Genomic DNA, 24,835 nt, shown 5'->3' with positions numbered 1-24,835 from the left:
TCGACCGAAGTGCTGTAAATTTTATATATATATACACACACACATTATACACACACACACACACACACACGCACATACAAGTACATATACACATACACCTTATATGTATGTGCATGTTTCTCTATATGGGCAGGTCTGTGCATGTGTGTTTGTAAATATGTGAATGTGTGTGAAAGAAAATGCTGTGTTCTCAACCTATTCCTTCATTTCCACTTTCCACCTCTGTCCACCCAGGTGAGACCCCGCTTTTGTTCACTGAACACACCTTCCTCTTTCTTCCATTGTATTTTATTTCACTGTTTTTATTCCTATTATCCCTGTCCCTCCTTTCCTGCTTGTCCTAATGCCCATTCTTAGAAACCAGCTCAAATATAACCTCCTTAATTCCTTTTGTCCTGTGTGATGGAAGTGACTTTTGTTTATTCCTCTGCTCTAGCATGGCACTGTTCTGTGAACGCAGAACATGCAGTCTTTCCTTCTCTACTTCAGGTTCTCTGAGGGCAGAGGACCCTGCACATGCAGCCTTGGGCCCCCTTTATCCCTGCCCTCGCTCTTTACAGATGAGTTTTTCCCAGATGTTGGTTGGCGTGGAGACCGCTGGCGCCTGTGCCTCCTGAGCTAGGAGACGTCATCCAGGACTGTGGTGTTTTCGTGGTTCTTATAAGCAACAGAAACAGAACCTGGCTGGTGTAAATAGCAAAGAAACTTTTTGAGAGGAGACTGGGTGGCCCACAGACTCTTCAGGAAAGCTAGAGAATAAGGCCTGGAAACGTCTGGGAATGGAGGGAGACTGGAGCCAGAGTCACACCCAGATCCAACCTGACAAGGACCCACTGCCCCCAGGGTTGCCCCACTCTCACATCTGTGACTGCATACAATACCTGTGCCTCATTTTCCTCATCCATAAGCTGGAGATGACAATCATAGTGAGTTGCCTCGGAGATAGTGCTGAGGATTAAACACTTAGAGGGGTGCATGGCACATGGTGTCCATCCAGGACTCAAGTGCTGTGATCTGAATGTTTGTGTCCTTCCAAAATTTGCATGTTAAAACCCAATCACCCAGGTAATGGCATTAGAAGGGGGGCCATTAGTAAGTGAGTAGGTACTGTAACTCCAAGACTGAGGGAACTTGTTGTCCAAGTGGGCTGTGGAGTGGGGCAAGTTGGGCAGATCCCAGCTGAAGTGGCAGCAGCAGTGGGAACAGCTGCTCCTTTGTGGAAGTCAGAAAGGCAGTTATGGAGCCTGGGAGGGCTGGCCAGGTGGTGAGAGGCTGTGAAAGCCATCAGGTGGTCATGAACATGACAGTGACAGGTAAAATATGGCTGACAGCTTTGCCAGGAAGAGAGCCACTGAAGAATACTGTTTCCCAGTCACACTGAAGAAGAGGGAGAGGGAGGAGGCATCCAGGGCCTGGTTTGGAGAAAATCCAGAGAAGAATGGCACACGGGCCAAGACTGGATGGCTAATGTGAGAGTCCTTGGGCCTGGGGCCCTAGAGAGCAAGCTCCAGTGAGCATATCAGCCCCATGAAGGCGGGAACACCAGCATGATACCCAGCACGTGGTAGATGCTCCCTAAATGCTTGTTGCAAGGTAAGGTAATGAATATAGATTACAATTGAAACACGCTTTTCACTTTATAAGACATAGGAAGTAACCCAATCTCAATTCCTCTTCTTCCCCCAGTAACGGAGGACATCCGGGAGAAGTAGGCTGAAGTGGCAGAGGTGAAGAGTAGATGTGAATTACAGGACACAGGCTAGACCACTCCTTCATCCTTTAGACTACCCCAGCAGGGCACCCAGTCAGGCTGGGAAAACTGGGCTGCAAAGCTACAATGTGCTTAAGGTCCAGCCCCTGAAAATGTAAAGAGCTCCAGGAAAGGGAAGACCTGTAACCACCACTGCAGAGCATGAGTAATCAATCTGTCTGTTACAATCCAGTAGGTTCTTCTAAAAAGCCCAAGAAAAGAGCAAAAGTCTGATGAGATGGGATTGGGTCCCCTGCTTAGGAGCAGAGTATACAGGCTGCTGGAGGGATGGGCAGGGTTGCTGAATTTGGATTTGTCAGATGTCTCAACCTATTTTTCAAATGTTGAGCTTGATAAAACACAAAATGCATTTTGCCAAGCACTTTTCCCCTTAATTACATGTGTATACTTTAAGGGAAATTTAGTCCATATGTTTCTGATTCGTTTACACGGAAATCATTAAAATGTTGTTTTCCAAGAGCTATTTGATGTGCAAGAAGGCTCACAAACCTTATAAAAAGCTGTTTAAAACTTTTTCCTTTCCCTTTGTTTCTTTTCCCTTCGTGTGTGTGTGTGTGTGTGTGTGTGTGTGTGTGTGTGTGAGGGAGAGAGAGAGCACACGCACATAAGTGAACAAGACTGACTGACCCCAGGATGTCAGAAACAAATTCCAACTCGAAATGGATTTTCTTCTTGGGATTCTGAACTGAAGCATTTGGATTAGGCTCCAATCTTGCTTCCTCGTTGTCTCCCAGCCCTAATGGAATGTGATGGTGATGTGGCCATAACTTGGTATTGGGAGTCAAGATCAGAGGAATTACGCCAGAGCACATTGCTCCGGACCTGGAGAAATAACACTCAAGAACCTCTTCCTGCATGGTTTGTTGGTACCTACAGTCCTCAGCAAGGCCCCGGAAACTTTCCCAAGATGTAGTTTGGATTCCAGGAACCCCTGTTACAGCATATGATCATAATGGGACTAAGGCATTTGGTAAGAAACATACAGGATAGTGCCACTGAAGTAACTCCACAGCTGTCATCCCAAACTACTCATAGTTTTTCTCTTCTAGTTTGGAAATTATATTTTTATATTGCAAAATAACTATCCCTGACTTAAAATTCACAAGTTAAGTGGCTGAGTTCAAATTCTATTGGCAATACCTCCATACTTCTGCATGTGTATGTGGCACACATGCACATAAACATAGGTCTGCAGAGATGTATATGTGTGTATGCATAGGTTTGTGTCTGTATTTTCTCAGAAGTTATGTTAGTAGAAGGAAGGTGTAATGTGGCCCTTTGTGGCCCCTCAGTCCTACACTTAGGCTTATGTTTAGCCTGGAAGTTGCGCTTGATGAATGAGTAGGTGGATGGATGGATGGATAAATGGATGGATGGATGAATAGATGGGTGGATACATGAATAGGTAGATGGATGGATGGATGGATGGATGGATGAATGGATGGATGAATGGATGAGGGGTGGATGGGTGAGTAGATAGATGGATGGATGGATGGTTAGATGAGTGGATTACTTACCAACAACCATGCTCTGTAGTGAGGACCTTCAGTGCATTATCTCATTGACAGTGACCCCATGTGTTATAGGCAGCAGTGGAGACCACTATTCTCCAAGGCAATTCTTCCACAGCCTCTATTCTAGAGTCAGGTCCTGGGAAGTTACCTGGGGCAAAGCTCAAAGGCATCACTTTAGGTACAGGTGATTCTTTCCCAAAATCCAAGTGAGAAAAGAGTTTGTGCTTCCTGCCTAAGGCTCTCTGAAACACTGTTCCTGTCTCCTGGTCCCCTTTTCACCTGGGCCACTGTCCTGTGCCATCCCCATCATCTCTGTTCTTGTCTACCATGGAGCACTTCCAAGATCTATCAGGGAGTCTTTGGAGAGTGACAGGCCTGCACTTGCATCCAATGCTATGAGTATCAACGTGGTGGACTAGAAAGAGCATTTCACACTTGGGGCCTCTGTTTCTTCGTCTGTAAGAAGTAAATTGTCATTTTGAGCATTAAAGAAAGTGAAGGTGCAGCATCCAGCAGAACACCTGGCACACGGAGGCATTTGATACATATTGATTCCTCACACAGACTCAGCTCCCAGCAAACCAGATGGATTACCCTCACTGCCCTGCCAAAAACATGCAGGGGATGCTCATCCCCAAGCCCAGACCCCTTCCCTTCAGCCCTGTTTGTAGAATGAAGTGCAAACACGCTTGCAAACCAGCTCTGGTTTACTGCTCTCTTGTCCTGGCTACCCTGTTCCCCCTCTTCCTGGTCATGCTAGACCCCAGGACTCCAGACTCTGAAGACCTTTGCTTAGGCTCTGACCTCCTGCTGAGGGTACTGTCCTTTCTCCATTCTGGAAAGATCTGTCCTTTCCCGAGAGCCCAGCTCCACAGCTACTGTGCCTTTCCCTCTGGCCCTAGACCTCCTCTCCAGAACCATCCTCTGCCCCCTCATTTATGCCCCCCTGTGAGGGTGTTGTCTCTCCTTCTGTTAGATTATTCATCACATTGTTCAGCAGTTTCTTTTTCACTGCACTCTCCTGCCTTGAACTTGGGGGCAGGGGCTGTGTTTTTTTCATTCCCTTGGGACCATAGCAGAGAACCTGGAATAGAAAAGTGCTTCCAAGGATGTCGTTGAATTGAGCTGAATCCTCTTATTACAGGCCATCACAAATGGTTGTTTTAGCTGCGTGTTGGTTCTGTCAGCTCTTCTTGTATTTAAATTTTGATTTTTGTTCGTTTCTGAAGACAGTAATTTTAGATGTATACCTGATGAAGTAATTACTTTCAGGATCTTCTAATGTGTTTGTATTTTTTATCTCTTTTTTCAAAGGAATGGGAATCCAGATGGAGTCTTGCAGTTGGATAGGAGCTGCACCTAGGCTAGATAAATTCTGAAAGGTGGTGCCAGGAGCAGTAAAGGACAATGGGAGAGCAGGAATGATTACTAATAGTGTTTTATTTCACCCTGGTGCCCCGACATTTGTGAAAGGTCACAGTAGTAGTAGGGAGCTGGAGTTTGTAGGTGATTTATTTTTAAAAAAATGGCTTAGAGAGGTTTCAAGGTCATTTCTATGATAACTTCACGATCAAGCACTTGCTTTCTGTGTTTTGTCTGGGAAGGAGAAGGGTGGAGCCACCTTCAGCACCTTGAAAATTGCAGCAGCAAGTGTTGCAGCCTGTGGTGGCAGTCAAGTGTGTTCCAGTGGGTGAAAGAGATTAAGAGCCACTGTCCCTGGGCTGACTCAGTTAGTTATATATGCCACAGGTCCTCCTGTTTGAGAAAGGCATTGCCTTGCTGAGGGAAATGCAGGCTAGACTTCCAGGATTTAAGAAGCACAGTAGAGACCAGTAAATGGTCTCGGGTGGCTCCCAGGCCTCCTCAGGAATGCTAGCCAGGTGCCCTGGCCAGCCATCGGGCTTCTCAGGGTGTGTGGTATGAGTGTGAATATCCTTGCTGCCTCCATGCTGATCTGACTCCCACAAAAGGCTCAGACCATGCTTCTTGCTTATCTTTGCAAAGATAATGATAGCACCTGTCTCGTGGGGGCTTTGTGAATATAAAATGAAACAATAGATGCTGAGCATTTCAGACTACTATGTAACAAAGGTTTACTGAGAGCCTCAATTGTTAGTATTGTTATAAGAATGATGATAGCGACACTGGGTCCCTCACAGTGGCATGGCTTATGCCTGGGAATATCTCTGATCCTGAGCTAGGTAGCCTTCCTTTTTCTCCTGCACCTTGAAAATCTTTTTATTCATGGCAGTTGTACATCAAGAAATTCAGTGAAGAGAGGACAATGTGGAGGTAGAGTTGCGGGGTCAGAGGCCGACAAGCACCCTGGCGGGTGGCTCAGTCTTTGATACCTGCACCTGCTCTCCACCCACCTGCTCATCATGCACAGATGTGGTGAACCTCTGTGTGTCCATGTCCTACTTCTTGGGTGACTTTGCTCCCAGGAAGCTTGGTGTCTGTGTCAATGAAAGGCTGTAGGGCTTTATATTAGTCCATTTTCACACTGCTGATAAAGACATACCTGAGACTGGGAAGAAAAAGAGATTTAATGGACTTATAGTTCCCCATGGCTAGGGAGGCCTCACAATCATGGTGGAAGGCAAGGAGGAGCAAGTCATCTTACATGGATGCCAGCAGGCAAAGAGAGAGCTTGTGCAGGGAAACTCCTCCTTATACAACTGTCAGATCTCATGAGAGTTATTCACTATCACGAGTACAGAAAGGGAAAAACCTGCCCCATGATTCAGTTACCTCCCTCCAGGTCCCTCCCACAACATGTGGGAATTCAAGATGAGATTTGGGTGGGGACACAGCCAAACCATATCAGACTTCAAGTAATGCTGTGCTTTCCTTTTGTTGGGGACTCTTAGAAGGACTTGGGGGCCCTCAGCTGTTTAGAAGCAATAGCTTCCATGGACATAAAGACAATCTTTTCATTTTTTACACTCTTTTATTCTTCCCAAATCCAAGCTGACGGAAACTTCTGTCCAGAACACACTATCTACTCATTGACCTTAGAGACACTCACCTGTGTGTTAGTCAACTGATGCCTCCATCAGTTTCTTTTCCTTCAGGTAACATTTTTATGGTGCTTACTATGTTCCAGGCACAATGTGATCTCATACAATGCAATCCTACCCACAACTCATTGAAGCAGGAACCGTTATTAATTCCCACTTTAGAGGTGAGAAAACTGAGGCTTAGGGACTTGCTCAGAATCACTTGGCTAGCAAAGTGGGCAATCAGCATGCAAGCCGAATGCTTTGGCTTTAGAACCACTCAGGCTCCACTGTGCCTCTCTATACTGTGCATCTCCACCATCCTGATGGCTGAGTTTTCAGCTAGCTATGTCATGCCTGTTTTTTGTTTTGTTTTGTTTTTTGTTTGTTTGTTTGTTTTGAGATGGAGTCTCGCTCTGTCACCTATGCTGGAGTGCAGTGGTGCAATCTCAGGTCATTGCAACCTCTGCCTCCCAGGTTCAAGCGATTCTACTGCCTCAGCCTCCAAAGTAGCTGGGTTTACAGGTGTGCATCACCACGCCCAGCTAAATTTTGTATTTTTAGTAGAGACACCATGTTGGCCAGGCTGGTCTCGAACTCCTGACCTTAAGTGATCCACCCGCCTTGGCCCCCCAAAGTGCTGAGATTACAGGTGTGAGCCACCACACCCGGCCATCATGCCTGTTTATATGCACACTTTATATGTGCGGCAAGTAGAAGGCCCTGTTTTTGTCAAATTGTGCTATTTTCATCTAAGCATATGAAAATCCATCATAAATGAAAACTAGTCTTATTTTACATAAACACTTCCAATTTCTTCCGTTTATGAAAATAATGTTGCAGCAAAGAGTCGTTTTAAAAATGGGAGGCAAATTCTGCATCAGAATGCCAATGGATACCAACTGCTCACACATAGGGGATATTTCTGTTGGGAATGAGACAGTTCCACATTTAATCCTGCAAACTTGCCATACCAAAATATGTCTAAGAGAAGTGAGTAAGGAGGTGATGATGATTCAGAATGCAAAAAGGCTCTTCTCCTTGCCAGAAAGTTCACTGCAGCGTGTTTAGGAGAAGTGAATTCCTCCACTGTAGCAACTGGAATGGCATTTGCAAAACTGGGTTCTGTGGGTCCTTGCCACCTTCTATTGATTTAATAAATAGTCATGGAGCACCTCTAGCATGCCAGACGCTGCATGGGTGTGAGCAGGTATGGTGAGAGATGAGCAGACTCTACCCATGCTCTGTTGGAGCTTATTGGTCAGTGGGAAGGCTGGTGGGAAGTCAGCACACAGCTGGGCATATGATGTACCCGGAGGAAATGCTATGGAGGAAAGGGTTGTGGTACAGTAAGAGTGTATCCCACAGCAGCTCAGCCTGGGCTGAACTGGGAAGGTGGAGGTGGCCATGGGTAGAGGACATTTGACTCTGCTGCCATCTGAAGGATGGGTAGGAAATAGTTTAGCTAGGGGCTGGGGTGGGGTGAGAGGTGGAGAATATTGCAATGGGAGAGAACACACCACACAAGCTATTGGTAAGTAGTCCTTCACAAAATGTTTTGGGATGAAATAAGGGAGGGTGATGCCTTGGAGAATCTACCACTCGTGGCATTCCACTATGTGCCTGAGATGTTCAAGGAATATGAATTTCCACTGTAGAAAAAGCCGTTCAATTTGATGCATCAGCTTTTCGCTTTTATTTGATTATGGCATCCTTTTTATCATGGAACGTCTCAGAAGGTATGGGTGTTTCCTGGGACCAAGAGATTCTGCTGAGCTGGAACTCCCTGTGCTCAAGAGAAAGGTCCCAAAGGTGCCCAGAAAGTGACAAAGATGCAGAGGAAAATGCATAGTAAAATCCATGTGAGTCTGTGTGTGTGTGTGTGTGTGTGTGTGTGAGAGAGAGAGAGAGAGAGAGGATATAAGTGGTTGTATATGCAAAAGATTTCTGGAGAGATGTTCAGGAAATTAATAGTGCTGACTTTCCACTTTCTACCCTTCTGTTCAGTTTGAATATTTTATGAGGAACATGTGCTGCTTTTTTAGTAGTTGAAAATGAAAGAGCTAAAGAAGTTGAGTTACAGAGCTACCCATCTACAGGTTAATTGTTCAGAGGACACAGCTATCTGATAAAAGGAAATACACCTGCGTGTATATTGTTACTGGTTTCCCAGGTGCTAGCTTTATCTGCTTTGTGGTGAAAATGGCCAACAGTGGTTTTGTTAGAGGTAGGAGAATGCCCAAGTAAGTTGTTTCTGGCAGTCAGTGCAGATGCTATCTTTGCAGGAGATTGTGTTTAGTATCATACTGTGTCCTTATGGTGGCAGTAGTTATTTTAAGATGAATGATGTTGGCCTGGGAAAAGAGAAATAGTTTCCCTCTAAAATGATTCTGTGGTACTCTAATCATCCGCTGATGGGTGCCACAGACATGGGAATGCCCTGCCTCAAATATGAAGAACATTCTGCACTTGGGAAAAAGATATGTCAGTGCTTCCAAGGGTCACACTGGAAACTGGGATTAGAAGTGAGATTTTCTTGTCTCAGGAAGTGACTGTGCAGTCCCATTTGTTCTCTCACTGACATAACAGAGAACTTTCAAGAGGACTTTGTGAAGCGCCTGTCCCTGGACCTCAGTGGACCCTTGAGACAGGAGGGAGGGGCTTGATGGAGACCCAGGGCTAAGTTGCCGAGAAGAGTGCAGCAGCCAGTTTCCTCTGCTTAGTCCCATTGTTGAAGGCCACACCCTGGAGCCTGACTTGCATCAGGGACATGTGTCATCGGGGGTCTCGGCCAGGGGTTCTTTGTAGGCCATCTTCACTACCTGATGAATGCCTGGCAACAGCACAGGTGGACTTTGGGGGTAAAGCACCCTCTCTTAGGGATGTTCTCTGCGCAGGACCACCAGTTCCTTAAGATGACATTTGAAAGTTTACACCTCAGATAGGTGGGTTTCTAGTATAAATGACTTGATGGCCTTTCTTATTTCTGAAGACATCACAGGCTGCCCTGTGTGGTAGTGACATTTCATCATCTCCAAAGTGCCACTGTCTGAACTCTCCCCCCATTCTTAAGTGACAGAGGTATTTCTGTACAATTCTGATGTTTTTCTTTTTTCCACCCTCACTTCATGGTGGTAGTCGAGTAGTTTCTACTTCAACAACTGCTGCCGTGCTGTTTCATGCCCACACATGTAGATATTTGCATGTCTCCACAGGCATAGAGATGCAACACGCTGTCACTTTACCGTCTGGCAGGTGGACTAATCCACATCTTAGGGATCAGTAAAATGGCCTAGAGAGATTGAGGGTGCATAACTCTCAGACTGGAGTTAAAAGTCTCTGGGTTCCAAGTCTGGTTGACCACTAGTGCTTTGAAGCAGAGCCCCAGCGGTTGAATCCACGTGGCCACATCTTCACCCGTGTCTACTTTATTCAAGTCCCAGGCTGGATGTGGGGAAATTGGATCAAACCTGAGTTTCAGAGATTTTTCTGGGGTAGGGTAGGTTTTCATGTTCTCTACTCACTGCTATCAAAGGCAGAGTGGGAGGAGGGGAATTGGCAGAACAAAGTGCCCCTGAAACCCAGATGAAGAGATGCTAAAGGGCTGTCTGTTGGGGCTCCAGGCTCAGGACCAGTCGGGGCATCTGTGATAGACCGGCACTAACGAGATAGTGGAAGGTTCCTCCTGCAGGAGTGGGAGCCCCAGAAAAGGCGGAATTGGGTGGTGGTGATTTGCTTTTTCACAAACCACTTTGCAGGAGTCCCTTCTAAGGATCACACGGAATTGGGTGGTGGTGATTTGCTTTTCCACAAACCACCTTACAGATGAGAAGACTGAGGATCAAGAAGGTTAGTTACTTCTCCAAGTGTGAATTTGGATCCAGGTCTGCCTGTCGTCCTGGCTGCCTTGCTTAGTGAGCAAGAAGAGACTCCCCTCGAGCAGTTGCTTGGCAGAAGCCCAGCCCCCAGGCTGTTCCTCACTGATGAAGAGGAAAGGTTTTCTTGGATCCGCCTGGTCAAAGCCAGATTAGAGTATAGCCATGGCTCGTTCTTAATGACAGTTCCTGCAGCCCTGGCTGACCTCAGCCAGGAAGCATTGGCGTGGGAATGCTAGTGGTTCAGATATTGAAACAATGTGTGTGATTGGTAAATGACATAGCTCCAAGACCCTCTCCCCGGTGCCTCTTGTCCACCCCAGCCCCTCCCCACAACCGAGGAGTCAGCATCGCAGATCACAGGCTGTGCCCACCTGCCACACAGGCATAAACACTGAGTATCACTCACGTGTACAGCTGTTGCATTCCTTCAGCTACAACATAATGTGGCTTACTGACAGTGAGCTCAGCAGTAGGTAAATGTGCGTCTTCTCTTCATGCCCTGCAGGGGTTCTGCCTCTTCTCTGAGGGGACTCCTGAGCCTCACAGGGCATCCAGGCCTCAGCTCATGTCTCCTGATGCCCCCATGGCTGCCTTGCCTTGGGCTCACCTTCCTGTTTTCCAGCCCTGCCTCCCTGCTTGATCTGCATGCCCTTGGAAGCTGGCTGACCAGGCCTCCGGGGCTGTCTCATAGCCAGTGGACCAGGACCCCACTGGGATGAGGAATGAGCCTAACGTTGCCCTGGGCATCGTAGCACAAGAGGTCAGCCATCTGCTTCAGCTTCACAGCCCTCAGAACCCCTGGTACTGAGGGGAGTCATTCTGGGGCTGGGCTTTCCTGGTGTCTTTCTAACAAAGCACAGTGGGCTCCCATAAGTATCGTGAATGGGGTATTTTCAGGGACTGACCACATCTGCAGAGGCTTCTTTACAGGTTTGGGGATGGGGGTGGAATTTTCCCCTGCTAAATGCAGAGCAAGGACTAACACTGTGGGTCAGGGTGGTTATGTGTGAGGGTTTGGGTCCCATCCCCGCTCCTCCCTTTCCTGGATGTCAGACTGGAGAAGTTAGCCAACTCCTGTAAGAGTTCTGTAAGGCCTGAGACCCCTATAGCATGATGGGGAGGAGTTACCTGAGAGAAAGAATGATGAGGAATGGTAGAGAGACGGTGGGGGAAGTGAGGGGTGAGGAAGGGGGAGAGAGAGAGAGAGGGAGAGCAAGAGCGAGCACCTGGGGTTCCCCCATGTCTGAGAAGTGCCCTCTGAGAAGCACCGAGATGAGGTCACACAGAGTCCTGGAGTCTTCCTCATGCACCCGGCACCTGTGTGACCTGGACCACTCATCTGGGACCAGCTATAGGCTCCTCTTGGCCTCAGCCACCGGACTCGTTTTTGTGCCTGGTATTCTTGATAACCTGATTCCAGAAATGCTCTCTGCTTATCCTGACACATTTTATTCTAGAGTTTTGGGTTTCTTTTCCTCTGTAGCTCATTCTAAGGAGTTCGATGAAGGACATACTACCAGAAGTTGTTTCAACTGTCAAGATATGAAATATCTTTTGACATTTTTCAACCATTTTCCCCCTCCCAGGTGTCACTCAAGTTAATTAAACAGGAAAGAAGACTTGGGATTTGGTGGTCATTTGTTTTACTTATACAGGAAAAGCCATCTTCAGCCTATAAATGTGGATTCTGTATAGAATATTTGAAAAAGACATTTAGTAGGTAATGTGAGGAGTTAACAAATGTATGTCCCTTGAGAAAGTGAGGGGGAAAAGGGACTCAGGGAATGAGGGTGGAAACCTAGGAACCTCACAGGGTGTGGGGGCCCGAGTGCCACCTGCACACGGAAGGCGTGGTGATGAACATGCTCTGTGCATGTCTGCCTGCAGGGAGGGGCCTCTAGGTGCCAACTGTCATGCCACCTGCACACGGAAGGCGTGGTGACGAACATACTCTGTACATGTCTGCCTGCAGGGAGGGGCCTCTAGGTGCCTACTGTCATCAGTTGACAGATGGGTGCCATTTGAGGAGACATGAAATGCCTACACATGTGAAGTCTGCTGAGTGTTGTGAAAGCTAGCCATTCAACACCTGTGGAGTTCAGCACTGAGAAAGGGGCTCCCCAGGGACCGGTTTCTAAGATGAGAGGTTCAGTGTCCTGGTGTTAACAGTAATGACTCTTAGCAAGGCAGGGGCTGTAAGAAAGCGGGGTTCACAGAGATATGAGTAGGCCCGAACTGCCTTCCAGCCCAAATGCAATCTGGGGGCCACTCTGATCCCATTCACCCTCCACCATCTCACAGTGCTCTGGGTGACACCAGCGTTTGAGAGGCAGGGATGACTCTTTTCATATAATCAAAATCTATAGACTAACAGCCTCACTCCAGAGTGAATTGGAGATGAAGAAGTCAGACCTTTCAACAGTGTGGTAGGGAGTATTTTCTGAGCCTTGCCTCCTTTTCAGACAACACAGCGGCAATGATAATATCTTTTCCTATTCTAAGCAGTGCCTTTCCCTAATAAATAGCTTAGTCGTAGGAGATATGTAATATACTTTCAAGTTGTGCCAGAAAGAGCCTTATCTCCCATTTCCAGGCCTGTGGCATATATTTCTGTATAATGGATGGCCAACTTAGGAGGAATTGTTTCATACTCTGTGTCTGAAGGGATGTGGTTTATACTAGCTCAGCTGACAGAAATCTAAGTCAGATGTCCTGTTGACAAAGGATGGAGACCAAGATCTGATTTTAAATGGGCAGCAAGTATTAACTTGGTTGGTTGAAAAGTACAACGTTATGCTGGCCCTGAATGGCTACGTTAAGGCCACTGGGGCCAGAGCAGTGCCAGCCAAGAAGTGAAGCAAAGAGTTTGAGCACACCTATTATGTCAAGTGTCTGCATTAAGAATAAAACCTCTTAAGATGGCAGATTGCAATATTGTGGAAACTAAAGTGGCCAGTGGAGACAAAGCTGGTCTTAAAAAAGTACAAGTTACGCCTAGTGGTTCCAGTATCCTTCTGTATAGATACTTCGGACTGAAGTTCATTACATGTGCAAAGACTGATATTTAGTGAGTGTCCTAGTGCAGTTCTTCCTGGCCTTTCTCACTCACATTATAACACTCTGGGGAACCAAGATGAGGCAACTCTGTCAGAAGTACTGGACCAGTACCATCTCCTTTCCTGAGAGCCAAAGGAAGAGTGTCTTGGCCCAGCAGTGGGAGGCTGGCTTTAGTGTTTAATCTGAGAAGCAGATGAAGCTGGGTCATCATGCAACTAATTTTTGGATGATACTGTCAATGTATTTGTCCCAAACAAAACAGCAGTTCTCAAAACCTAGAACTGACTCAGTCCACGGACAGCATCAGGAAGGAGTAACCTTTTGTGCTGTAGAGAGACAACCTGGGGAGCCTGTGGACACCGGAGATTGGAGCAGAAGCTCTCATCTCAGTCACTTACTGATCAAAATCACTCAGAGAACTGCTGTAATTTTTCCTAACCCCTTTATTGAGATACAATTCACATAGCATACAATTTGCCTGTTTCAAGTGTATAATTCAGTGGTTTTAGAGTATTCACAGACACTTGCAGCCATCAGTCACCACTAAATTTTAGAGCATTTTCATCACCACACAAAGAAACCCTGTACTCTTTGACTGTGGCTCCCCTGTCCCAACATTCACCCACCCCTAAGCAACGACTGATCTTTCTGTCCCTATAGCTTTTACCTTTTCTGGATATTTTAGATAAATGTAATCATACTATATGTGAGCTTTCGTGACTGGCTTATTTCACTTAGCACAATGTGTTCAAGATTTTTCCATTTGTATCATATATCAGTATTCATTTCTTTTTATGGCAGAATAATATTCCATTGTACACAAATACTACATTTGGTTTATCCATTCATCTGTTGATGGACACTTGGGTTGCTTCTAACTTTTTGCCTATTATGAATAATGCTGCTAAGAACACTCACATTTTTGTGTGGATACGTGTTTTCATTTCTCTTGGGTGTATACCTAGAAATGGAATTGCTGGATCAAATTGTAACTCTGTGTTTTACTGTTTGAAAAACTATCAAAGTGGCTGCATCGTTTTTGACTCTTAGCAGTAATGTATGTAGGTTCTGATTTCTTATCTGACTTTTTGTCGGAAGGGTGAGAAGTGGTTTTGATTTGTATTTCTGTGATGATTAATGATTTCAAGCTTCTTTTTATGTGCTTATTGGCCATTTGAATATGTTCTTTGGAGAAATGTCTCTTTAGATCCTTTGTTCATCTTTAATGGGGTTGTCTTTTTATTACGGTGTTGTAAGAGTTTTTTATATATTCCAGATACAAGTCCCTTATCAAGATATATGATTTGCAAATATTTTCTCCCATTCCGTGGGTTGTCTTTTTACTTTCTGGATGATGCTCTTTGAAGAACAAAAGGTTTTAATTTTGATGAAGTCCAATTTACCTATTTTTAAATTTTGTTACTCATACTTTTGGTGTCATATCTAAGAATCTATTGCCAAAGCTAAGGTCATGAAAATGTATTCCTATGTTTTCTTGTAAGAGTTGTATAGTTTTAGCTCTTACATTTAGGCTTGTGCTCTATTTGAGTTTTTTGTATATAATGTGAGGTAAGAGTCCAACTTCATTCTTTTGCATGTGTTGTCTCCAGTTGTCTCAGCATGGTTTGTTAAAAAGACTGTTCTTTCCCCCATTGAAGCGAGTCACAGTTCCCTTGCAGAAAATCAGTTTATCATGGATACACAGCCTTATTTCTGGACTCTTATATCTATTTATTTTATCTATTTTTATGCTAGTCCTGATTGTTATTATTTTGTAGTAAAATTTGACATCAGCAAGTATGAGTCCTCCAATTTTGTTCCTATTTTTCAAGAGTGTTTTGGCTATTCCAGGTCCCTTGCAATTCTATGGGTATTTTAGAATCAGTTTGTCAATTTCTACAAAGAGGTCACCTGGGATTCTGATAGAGATTGAATTGAATCTATAGCTTTTTTTTGGAGAGTATTGCCATTTTAACAATGTTAAGGTTTTAAATCCATGAACATGAGATATATATTTTTTTCATTTTACTTGGATCTTTAATTTTTCTCCAGTTTTGTAGTTTTCAAACTCTTTGTTAAATTTATTAAATTATTTCAAAATGTTTATTCTTTTTAATGATATTGTAAATGAAATTGTTTTCTTAATTTCATTGTTGGGTTGTTTATGGCAGGTGTATAGAAATACAGTTGATTTTTATGTATTTGTATTCTGTAATCTTGCTGACTTGTTTATTAGTCGTAATAGTTTTCTAGTAGGTTTCTTGGAATTTCTATGTACAAACTTATGTAATTTGTGAATAGAGATAATTTTACTTCTTTCTTTCAAATCCAAATGCCACTGCCTTAATCTATTTTATGTTGCTATAACAGAATACCATAGAGTGAGTAATTTATATTGAACAGAAATTTATTTGACTTATAGTTCCAGAGACTGGGAAGTCCAAGATCATGTCATTGGCATACAACAAGGGACTTTGTGCTACAGAATCTCATGGCAGGAGGCTGAAGGGCAAGAGAGGGTGAAAGTGAGAAAGGGAGGGAGCCAAGCTTATTTCTATTTTCAGGAACTCACTCCTGTAGCAAACCACTATTTTGATAATGGCATTAATCCATCGTGAGGGCAGAGCTCTCATGACCTAGTCCACTCTTACAGGTCTCATGTCTCAACACTGTTGTATTGGGGACTAAGTTCCCAACACATGAACTTTGGGGGACACATTCAAACCAAAGCACCATTTATTTATTTGTTTGTTTATTTATTTATTTACTTACTTACTGACCTACCTATTGTTCTGGCTAGAACTTCCAGTATAGTGACAGTTTTGTTCTTTGACACTTTGAATATGTTATTTCATTGTTTTGATGGTCCTTGTTGTTTCTAGTAAAAGTGTTAAGAGGCGGTACTTCTTTTCTTCTTCCTGATCTTAGAGAAAGCATTTAATATTTCACCATTAAGTGGGATGTTATTGTTATTATTATTATTATTACTATTTTGGAGATATCCTCTATAAAGTTGAGGAAGTCACCTTCTATTCCTAGTTTATTGAGGGTTTTTTAAAATCATGAAAGGGTTTGGATTTTGTCAAATGCTTTTGCTGCATCTGCTTAGATGATCATGTGGCTTTTGTTTTTTATTCTATTGATTTGGTGTATTACATTAATTGATTTCCAGATGTTAAAACAACCTTGCATTCTAGGGATAAGTCTTATTTGGTTATGGTGTATAATTCTTCTTAAGTGTTGCCGGATTTGGTTTGTTGGTATGAGATTTTTGCAGTCATATTTATACAAGATAGCTCTATAGTTTTCTTGTGATGTCTTTGACATTTTGGTATCAGTATTATTGGGCTTATAAAACGTATTGGGAATTGTTCTCCTTTTTTATAATTTTGGAAAAGTTTGTGAAGAATTGGTATTCCTTAAATGTTGATAGAATTTAGCAGTGGCCCTGGCTTTTCTTTTTGGATAGCTTTTTAAAATTAATAATTCAATCTCTTTACTCTTTGTTTTCAGATTATCTGTTTCTTTTTGGGTTGGTTTTCGTGGTTTGTGTCTTTGTAGGAATTGGTCCATTTCATCTAAGTTATTTATTTTATTGGCATACAATTGTTTATAGCGTTCCTTTATAATCCTTTTTTATTTCTGTAAAGTTGTTAGTAATGTGCCCTCTTTCATTTCAGATTCTGGTAATTTGAATTTTTCTTTCTTTTTGTTGTTTAATCTAGCTAAAGTTTTGTCAATTTTCTTATCTTCTTAGTGAATCATCTTTTGGTTTCAGTGATTTTCTCAAATATTTTTTTCTATGCTCAATTTTACTAATTTTCATTCTAGTCTTTATTATTTCTTTCCTTCTTCTTGCCTTAGCTTTACTTTGTTGTTCTTTTTCCAGTGTATTAGGGTGGAAGCTTAGACTATTGCTTTGAGCTTTTTCTTCTTTCTTAATAGAGGCATTGGCAGCTGTAAATTTTTCTCTAAGCACTGCTGTAACTGCACTACACAAGTTTTGGTCTCTTGTATGTTTGTTTTCATTTAGCTCAAAATATTTTGTTATTTCTCATTTGATTTCTTCTTTGATGCACTGGTTATTCAGGAGTGTGTTGCTTACTTTCACATAGTTGTGAATTCCCCAAATTTCTTCCCATTACTGATTTCTAATTTTATTGCATTGTGGTCAGAACATACACTTTTGATTATTTCCACCCTTTAAAATTTATTGAGGTTTGTTTTATTGCTTATCCTATGGTCTGTCCTAGAGAATGTCCCACATGCATGTGAGAAGAATGTGTAATGTAATGTTGGGTGGAGTGTCTGTTGCGTCTAGGTGGTTTATAGTGTTTTGGAGTCTTTTATTTCCATATTAATCTTCTGCCTAGTTGTTCTACTCTGTATTCAAAGTGAGATATTGAAGTCCTCACCAGTCATTGTTTTATTGCCTATTTCTTTTTTCATCTCTGTCAGTTTTTGCTTCATGAAATTTGGTGCTCTACGTGTAGGTGTGTATATGTGTATAATTGTTATATCCTCCCAATAGATTTACTCTTTTATCTTTATAAAATGTTTCTCTTTATCTCCAGTAAGGTCTTTTTTGTTTCAAAATCTGTTTGTCTCATATTATTCTAACCATTCCAGCTTTCTTGTTAATAGAACAAGAAAGGTTGCTGTTTCTATTATACACTTCTTTTCATTTTGCTTTTAGCCTGTTTGTATCTTTGAATCTAAAGTGTTTCTCCTATAGATAACGTGTAATTGGTGCATTTTGTAAAAATCTAGTCTGAAAAATCTCTGCCTCTTGGATTATTTAATTCATTCACATTTACTATTAAGTATGATGTTAGCATAGCATGTATTCATACAGCTATAGCACATATGTGATATAGTCTATAGTATATTAAAGAAATATGTAGTATATCACATATATACATATAATGGCATATATGTTTTAGTTTATAAAGTATATATTTATAGCTTCATTATATTAACCTTATTTAAAAACATATTTCTGAATATTTTTACTTATTCCTGTGGATTTCAGTTACCATCTGGATTTCTTAGCTGCATATATCTCTGCACTCAGCTACTTCCTTCATGCTGTTTTTGGCAAATATATTACATCTCTGTATGTTGTAGACCCAACCATATATTGCATAATACTGCCTTGTACAGTTGTTATTTAATCAATTAAGAAAGGCAAAGACATGGGCATTCATTTTGTTTTTCATAGTTACATATTCACCTTTTTGGTGATCTTGATTTTTGTCTTGTGACTTTGAATTACCATCTTGGGTTATTTGCTCTCAGCATGCAAAACTTCTTTTAGTATTTCTTGTAAGCCAGGTCTGCTAGCACTAAATTCCCTCAGTTTTTCTTTTTCTGTTAATATCTTTATTCTATATTCGTTTTTTTAAATAGCTCTGCTGGATATAGGATTTTTGGTTGACAGTTTTGTTTTTTGACACTTTGAATATGTTATTTCATTGTTTTGATGACCTTTATTGTTTCTACTAAGAATTCAGCTTTTAATGTTATGCAGTTTCACTTGTAATATTCTTGTGATGCGTCATTGTTTTCTTGTTTGCTTTCAATATTTTTTCCTTGTCTTTGGACTTCAGCTTTTTTTTCTATGATGTGTCTTTTTGTATATCTATTTGCATTTATATGAATTGGAGTTCATTGAGCTTCCTGGATGTACAGGTTATTATTTTTCAATAATTTTAGAAAGTTTATATTCATTCAATATTCTTCAATATCTTTTTCTGTTTCTTCTCTTTGTTCTCTGCTTCTTGTATTCCCCTCACCCTATGTTGGTGAATGTAATGGTGTCTCACATCTGAGGCTCTGTTCATTTTTTCCGTTTTTTTTTTTAATTGCATAATCTCTGTTAATCTATCTTCAAGCATGTTAATTCTTCCTCCAGTTCAAATATGCTGTTGCGTCCCTCTAAAGAATTTTTTATTTCAATTATTTTGTTTTTAAGCCCAGAATTTCCATTTGGTTCTTTTTATAATTTCTGTCTTTTTATTTAATTCTCTATTTGATGTGATGTCATAATATCCATCTTTAACTCTTTAATTATGGTTTTCTTTAATTCTTTTTTTTTTTTTTTCATTATACTTTGAGTTCTAGGGTACATGTGCATAACGTGCAGGTTTGTTACATATGTATACTTGTGCCATGTTGGTGTGCTGCACCCATCAACTCGTCAGCACCCATCAACTCAGGTATATCTCCCAATGCAATCCCTCCCCCCTCCCAACTCCCCAGGATAGGCCCCGGTGTGTGATGTTCCCCTTCCCGAGTCCAAGTGATCTCATTGTTCAGTTCCCACCTATGAGTGAGAACATGCGGTGTTTGGTTTTCTGTTCTTGCGATAGTTTGCTAAGAATGATGGTTTCCAGCTGCATCCATGTCCCTACAAAGGACACAAACTCATCCTTTTTTATGGCTGCATAGTATTCCATGGTGTATATGTGCCACATTTTCTTAATCCAGTCTGTCACTGATGGACATTTGGGTTGATTCCAAGTCTTTGCTATTGTGAATAGTGCCGCAATAAACATACGTGTGCATGTGTCTTTATAGCAGCATGATTTATAATCCTTTGGATATATACCCAGTAATGGGATGGCTGGGTCATATGGTACATCTAGTTCTAGATCCTTGAGGAATCGCCATACTGTTTTCCATAATGGTTGAACTAGTTTACAATCCCACCAACAGTGTAAAAGTGTTCCTATTTCTCCACATCCTCTCCAGCACCTGTTGTTTCCTGACTTTTGAATGATCGCCATTCTAACTGGTGTGAGATGGTATCTCATTGTGGTTTTGATTTGCATTTCTCTGATGGCCAGTGATGATGAGCATTTTTTCATGTGTCTGTTGGCTGTATGAATGTCTTCTTTTGAGAAATGTCTGTTCATATCCTTTGCCCACTTTTTGATGGGGTTGTTTGTTTGTTTCTTGTAAATTTGTTTGAGTTCTTTGTAGGTTCTGGATATTAGCCCTTTGTCAGATGAGTAGATTGCAAAAATTTTCTCCCATTCTGTAGGTTGCCTGTTCACTCTGATGGTAGTTTCTTTTGCTGTGCAGAAGCTCTTTAATGAGATCCCATTTGTCAATTTTGGCTTTTGCTGCCGTTGCTTTTGGTGTTTTAGACATGAAGTCTTTGCCCATGCCTATGTCCTGAATGGTACTACCTAGGTTTTCCTCTAGGATTTTTATGGTATTAGGTCTAACATTTAAGTCTCTAATCCATCTTGAATTAATTTTCGTATAAGGAGTAAGGAAAGGATCCAGTTTCAGCTTTCTACTTATGGCTAGCCAATTTTCCCAGCACCATTTATTAAATAGGGAATCCTTTCCCCATTTCTTGTTTCTCTCAGGTTTGTCAAAGATCAGATGGCTGTAGATGTGTGGTATTATTTCTGAGGACTCTGTTCTGTTCCATTGGTCTATATCTCTGTTTTGGTACCAGTACCATGCTGTTTTGGTTACTGTAGCCTTGTAGTATAGTTTGAAGTCAGGTAGCGTGATGCCTCCAGCTTTGTTCTTTTGACTTAGGATTGTCTTGGAGATGCGGGCTCTTTTTTGGTTCCATATGAAATTTAAAGCAGTTTTTTCCAATTCTGTGAAGAAACTCATTGGTAGCTTGATGGGGATGGCATTGAATCTATAAATAACCTTGGGCAGTATGGCCATTTTCACAATATTGATTCTTCCTATCCATGAGCATGGTATGTTCTTCCATTTGTTTGTGTCCTCTTTTATTTCACTGAGCAGTGGTTTGTAGTTCTCCTTAAAGAGGTCCTTTACATCCCTTGTAAGTTGGATTCCTAGGTATTTTATTCTCTTTGAAGCAATTGTGAATGGAAGTTCATTCCTGATTTGGCTCTCTGTTTGTCTGTTACTGGTGTATAAGAATGCTTGTGATTTTTGCACATTAATTTTGTATCCTGAGACTTTGCTGAAGTTGCTTATCAGCTTAAGGAGATTTTGGGCTGAGACAATGGGGTTTTCTAAATATACAATCATGTCATCTGCAAAGAGGGACAATTTGACTTCTTCTTTTCCTAGCTGAATCCCCTTGATTTCTTTCTCTTGCCTGATTGCCCTAGCCAGAACTTCCAACACTATGTTGAATAGGAGTGGTGAGAGAGGGCATCCCTGTCTTGTGCCAGTTTTCAAAGGGAATTTTTCCAGTTTTTGCCCATTCAGTATGATATTGGCTGTGGGTTTGTCATAAATAGCTCTTATTATTTTGAGGTACGTTCCATCAATACCGAATTTATTGAGCGTTTTTAGCATGAAGGGCTGTTGAATTTTGTCAGAAGCCTTTTCTGCATCTATTGAGATAATCATGTGGTTCTTGTCTTTGGTTCTGTTTATATGCTGGATTATGTTAATTGATTTGCAAATGTTGAACCAGCCTTGCATCCCGGGGATGAAACCCACTTGATCATGGTGGATAAGCTTTTTGATGTGTTGCTGAATCTGGTTTGCCAGTATTTTATTGAGGATTTTTGCATCGATGTTCATCAGGGATATTGGTCTAAAATTCTTTTTTTTTGTTGTGTCTCTGCCAGGCTTTGGTATCAGGATGATGTTGGCCTCATAAAATGAGTTAGGGAGGATTCCTTCTTTTTCTATTGATTGGAATAGTTTCAGAAGGAATGGTACCAGCTCCTCCTTGTACCTCTGGTAGAATTCGACTGTGAATCCATCTGGTCCTGGACTTTTTTTGGTTGGTAGGCTATTAATTATTGCCTCAATTTCAGAGCCTGCTATTGGTCTATTCAGGGATTCAACTTCTTCCTGGTTTAGTCTTGGAAGAGTGTAAGTGTCCAGGAAATTATCCATTTCTTCTAGATTTTCCAGTTTATTTGCATAGAGGTGTTTATAGTATTCTCTGATGGTAGTTTGTATTTCTGTGGGGTCAGTGGTGGTATCCCCTTTATCATTTTTTATTGCGTCAATTTGATTCTTCTCTCTTTTCTTCTTTATTAGTCTTGCTAGTGGTCTGTCAATTTTGTTGATCTTTTCAAAAAACCAACTCCTGGATTCATTGATTTTTTGGAGGGTTTTTTGTGTCTCTATCTCCTTCAGTTCTGCTCTGATCTTAGTTATTTCTTGCCTTCTGCTAGCTCTCGAATGTGTTTGCTCTTGCTTCTCTAGTTCTTTTAATTGCGATGTTAGAGTGTCAATTTTAGATCTTTCCGGCTTTCTCTTGTGAGCATTTAGTGCTATAAATTTCCCTCTACACACTGCTTTAAATGTGTCCCAGAGATTCTGGTATGTTGTATCTTTGTTCTCATTGGTTTCAAAGAACATCTTTATTTCTTTATTTCTGCCTTCATTTCGTTATGTACCCAGTAGTCATTCAGGAGCAGGTTGTTCAGTTTCCATGTAGTTGAGCGGTTTTGGTTGAGTTTCTTAGTCCTGAGTTCTAATTTGATTGCACTGTGGTCTGCGAGACAGTTTGTTATAATTTCTGTTCTTGTACATTTGCTGAGGAGTGCTTTACTTCCAATTATGTGGTCAATTTTGGAGTAAGTGCGATGTGGTGCTGAGAAGAATGTATATTCTGTTGATTTGGGGTGGAGAGTTCTATAGATGTCTATTAGGTCTGCGTGCTGCAGAGATGAGTTTAATTCCTGGATATCCTTGTTAACTTTCTGTCTCGTTGATCTGTCTAATGTTGACAGTGGAGTGTTGAAGTCTCCCATTATTATTGTATGGGAGTCTAAGTCTCTTTTTAAGTCTCTAAGGACTTGCTTTATGAATCTGGGTGCTCCTGTATTGGGTGCATATATATTTAGGATAGTTAGCTCTTCCTGTTGAATTGATCACTTCACCATTATGTAATGGCCTTCTTTGTCTCTTTGATCTTTGATGGTTTAAAGTCTGTTTTATCAGAGACTAGTATTGCAACCCCTGCTTTTTTTTGTTCTCCATTTGCTTGGTAAATCTTCCTCCATCCCTTTATTTTGAGCCTATGTATGTCTCTGCATGTGAGATGGGTCTCCTGAATACAGCAGATTGATGGGTCTTGACTCTTTATCCAGTTTGCCAGTCTGTGTCTTTTAATTGGAGTATTTAGTCCATTTACATTTAAGGTTAATAGTGTTATGTGTGAACTTGATCCTGCCATTATGATATTAACTGGTTATTTTGCTCGTTAGTTGATGCAGTTTCTTCCAAGCCTTGATGGTCTTTACATTTTGGCATGGTTTTGCAATGGCTGGTACCGGTTGTTCCTTTCCATGTTTAGTGCTTCCTTCAGGGTCTCTTGTAAGGCGGGCCTAGTGGTGACAAAATCTCTAAGCATTTGCTTATCTGTAAAGGATTTTATTTCTCCTTCACTTATGAAACTTAGTTTGGCTGGATATGAAATTCTGGGTTTAAAATTCTTTTCTTTAAGAATGTTGAATATTGGCCCCCACTCTCTTCTGGCTTGTAGAGTTTCTGCCGAGAGATCTGCTGTTAGTCTGATGGGCTTCCCTTTGTGGGTAACCCGACCTTTCTCTCTGGCTGCCCTTAAGATTTTTTCCTTCATTTCAACTTTGGTGAATCTGGCAATTATGTGTCTTGGAGTTGCTCTTCTTGAGGAGTATCTTTGTGGCATTCTCCGTATTTCCTGGATTTGAATGTTGGCCTGCCCTACTAGGTTGGGGAAGTTCTCCTGGATGATATCCTGAAGAGTGTTTTCCGACTTGGTTCCATTTTCCCCCTCACTTTCAGGCACTCCAATCAGACGTAGATTTGGTCTTTTTACATAATCCCATACTTCTTGCAGGCTTTGTTCATTTCTTTTTCTTCTTTTTTCTTTTGGTTTCTCTTCTCGCTTCATTTCATTCATTTGATCCTCAATCGCTGATACTCTTTCTTCCAGTTGATCGAGTCGGTTACTGAAACTTGTGCATTTGTCGCGTATTTCTCGTGTCATGGTTTTCATCTCTTTCATTTCGTTTATGACCTTCTCTGCATTAATTACTCTAGCCATCAATTCTTCCACTTTTTTTTCAAGATTTTTAGTTTCTTAGCACTGGGTACGTAATTCCTCCTTTAGCTCTGAGAAGTTTGATGGACTAAAGCCTTCTTCTCTCATCTCGTCAAAGTCATTCTCCGTCCAGCTTTGATCTGTTGCTGGCGATGAGCTGCGCTCCTTTGCCGGGGGAGATGTGCTCTTATTTTTTGAATTTCCCGCTTTTCTGCCCTGCTTTTTCCCCATCTTTGTGGTTTTATCTGCCTCTGGTCTTTGATGATGGTGACGTACTGATGGGGTTTTGGTGTAGGTGTCCTTCCTGTTTGATAGTTTTCCTTCTAACAGTCAGGACCCTCAGCTGTAGGTCTGTTGGAGATTGCTTGAGGTCCACTCCAGACCCTGTTTGCCTGGGTATCAGCAGCAGAGGCTGCAGAAGATAGAATATTGCTGAACAGTGAGTGTATCTGTCTGATTCTTGCTTTGGAAGCTTCCTCTCAGGGGGGTACTCCACCCTGTGAGGTGTGGGGTGTCAGACTGCCCCTAGTGGGAGATGTCTCCCAGTTAGGCTACTCAGGGGTCAGGGACCCACTTGAGCAGGCAGTCTGTCACTTTTCAGATCTCAACCTCCGTGTTGGGAG

At 41.9% G+C, this 24,835-nt stretch overlaps 1 protein-coding gene across 4 annotated transcripts in view; it reads left to right on the top strand.

Moving 5' to 3' along the window:
- CACNA2D3 (calcium voltage-gated channel auxiliary subunit alpha2delta 3) overlaps window positions 1-24,835 on the top strand; it is a 948,786-nt gene that overhangs the window by 384,604 nt on the left and 539,347 nt on the right. The window lies entirely within an intron of this gene.

This window comes from Chlorocebus sabaeus, chromosome 22, assembly GCF_047675955.1.
Source record: "Chlorocebus sabaeus isolate Y175 chromosome 22, mChlSab1.0.hap1, whole genome shotgun sequence".
NCBI lineage: Eukaryota > Metazoa > Chordata > Mammalia > Primates > Cercopithecidae > Chlorocebus > Chlorocebus sabaeus.
The sequence above is the reverse complement of the archived record's forward strand: the minus strand, read 5'-3'. Positions and strand labels throughout refer to the sequence as shown.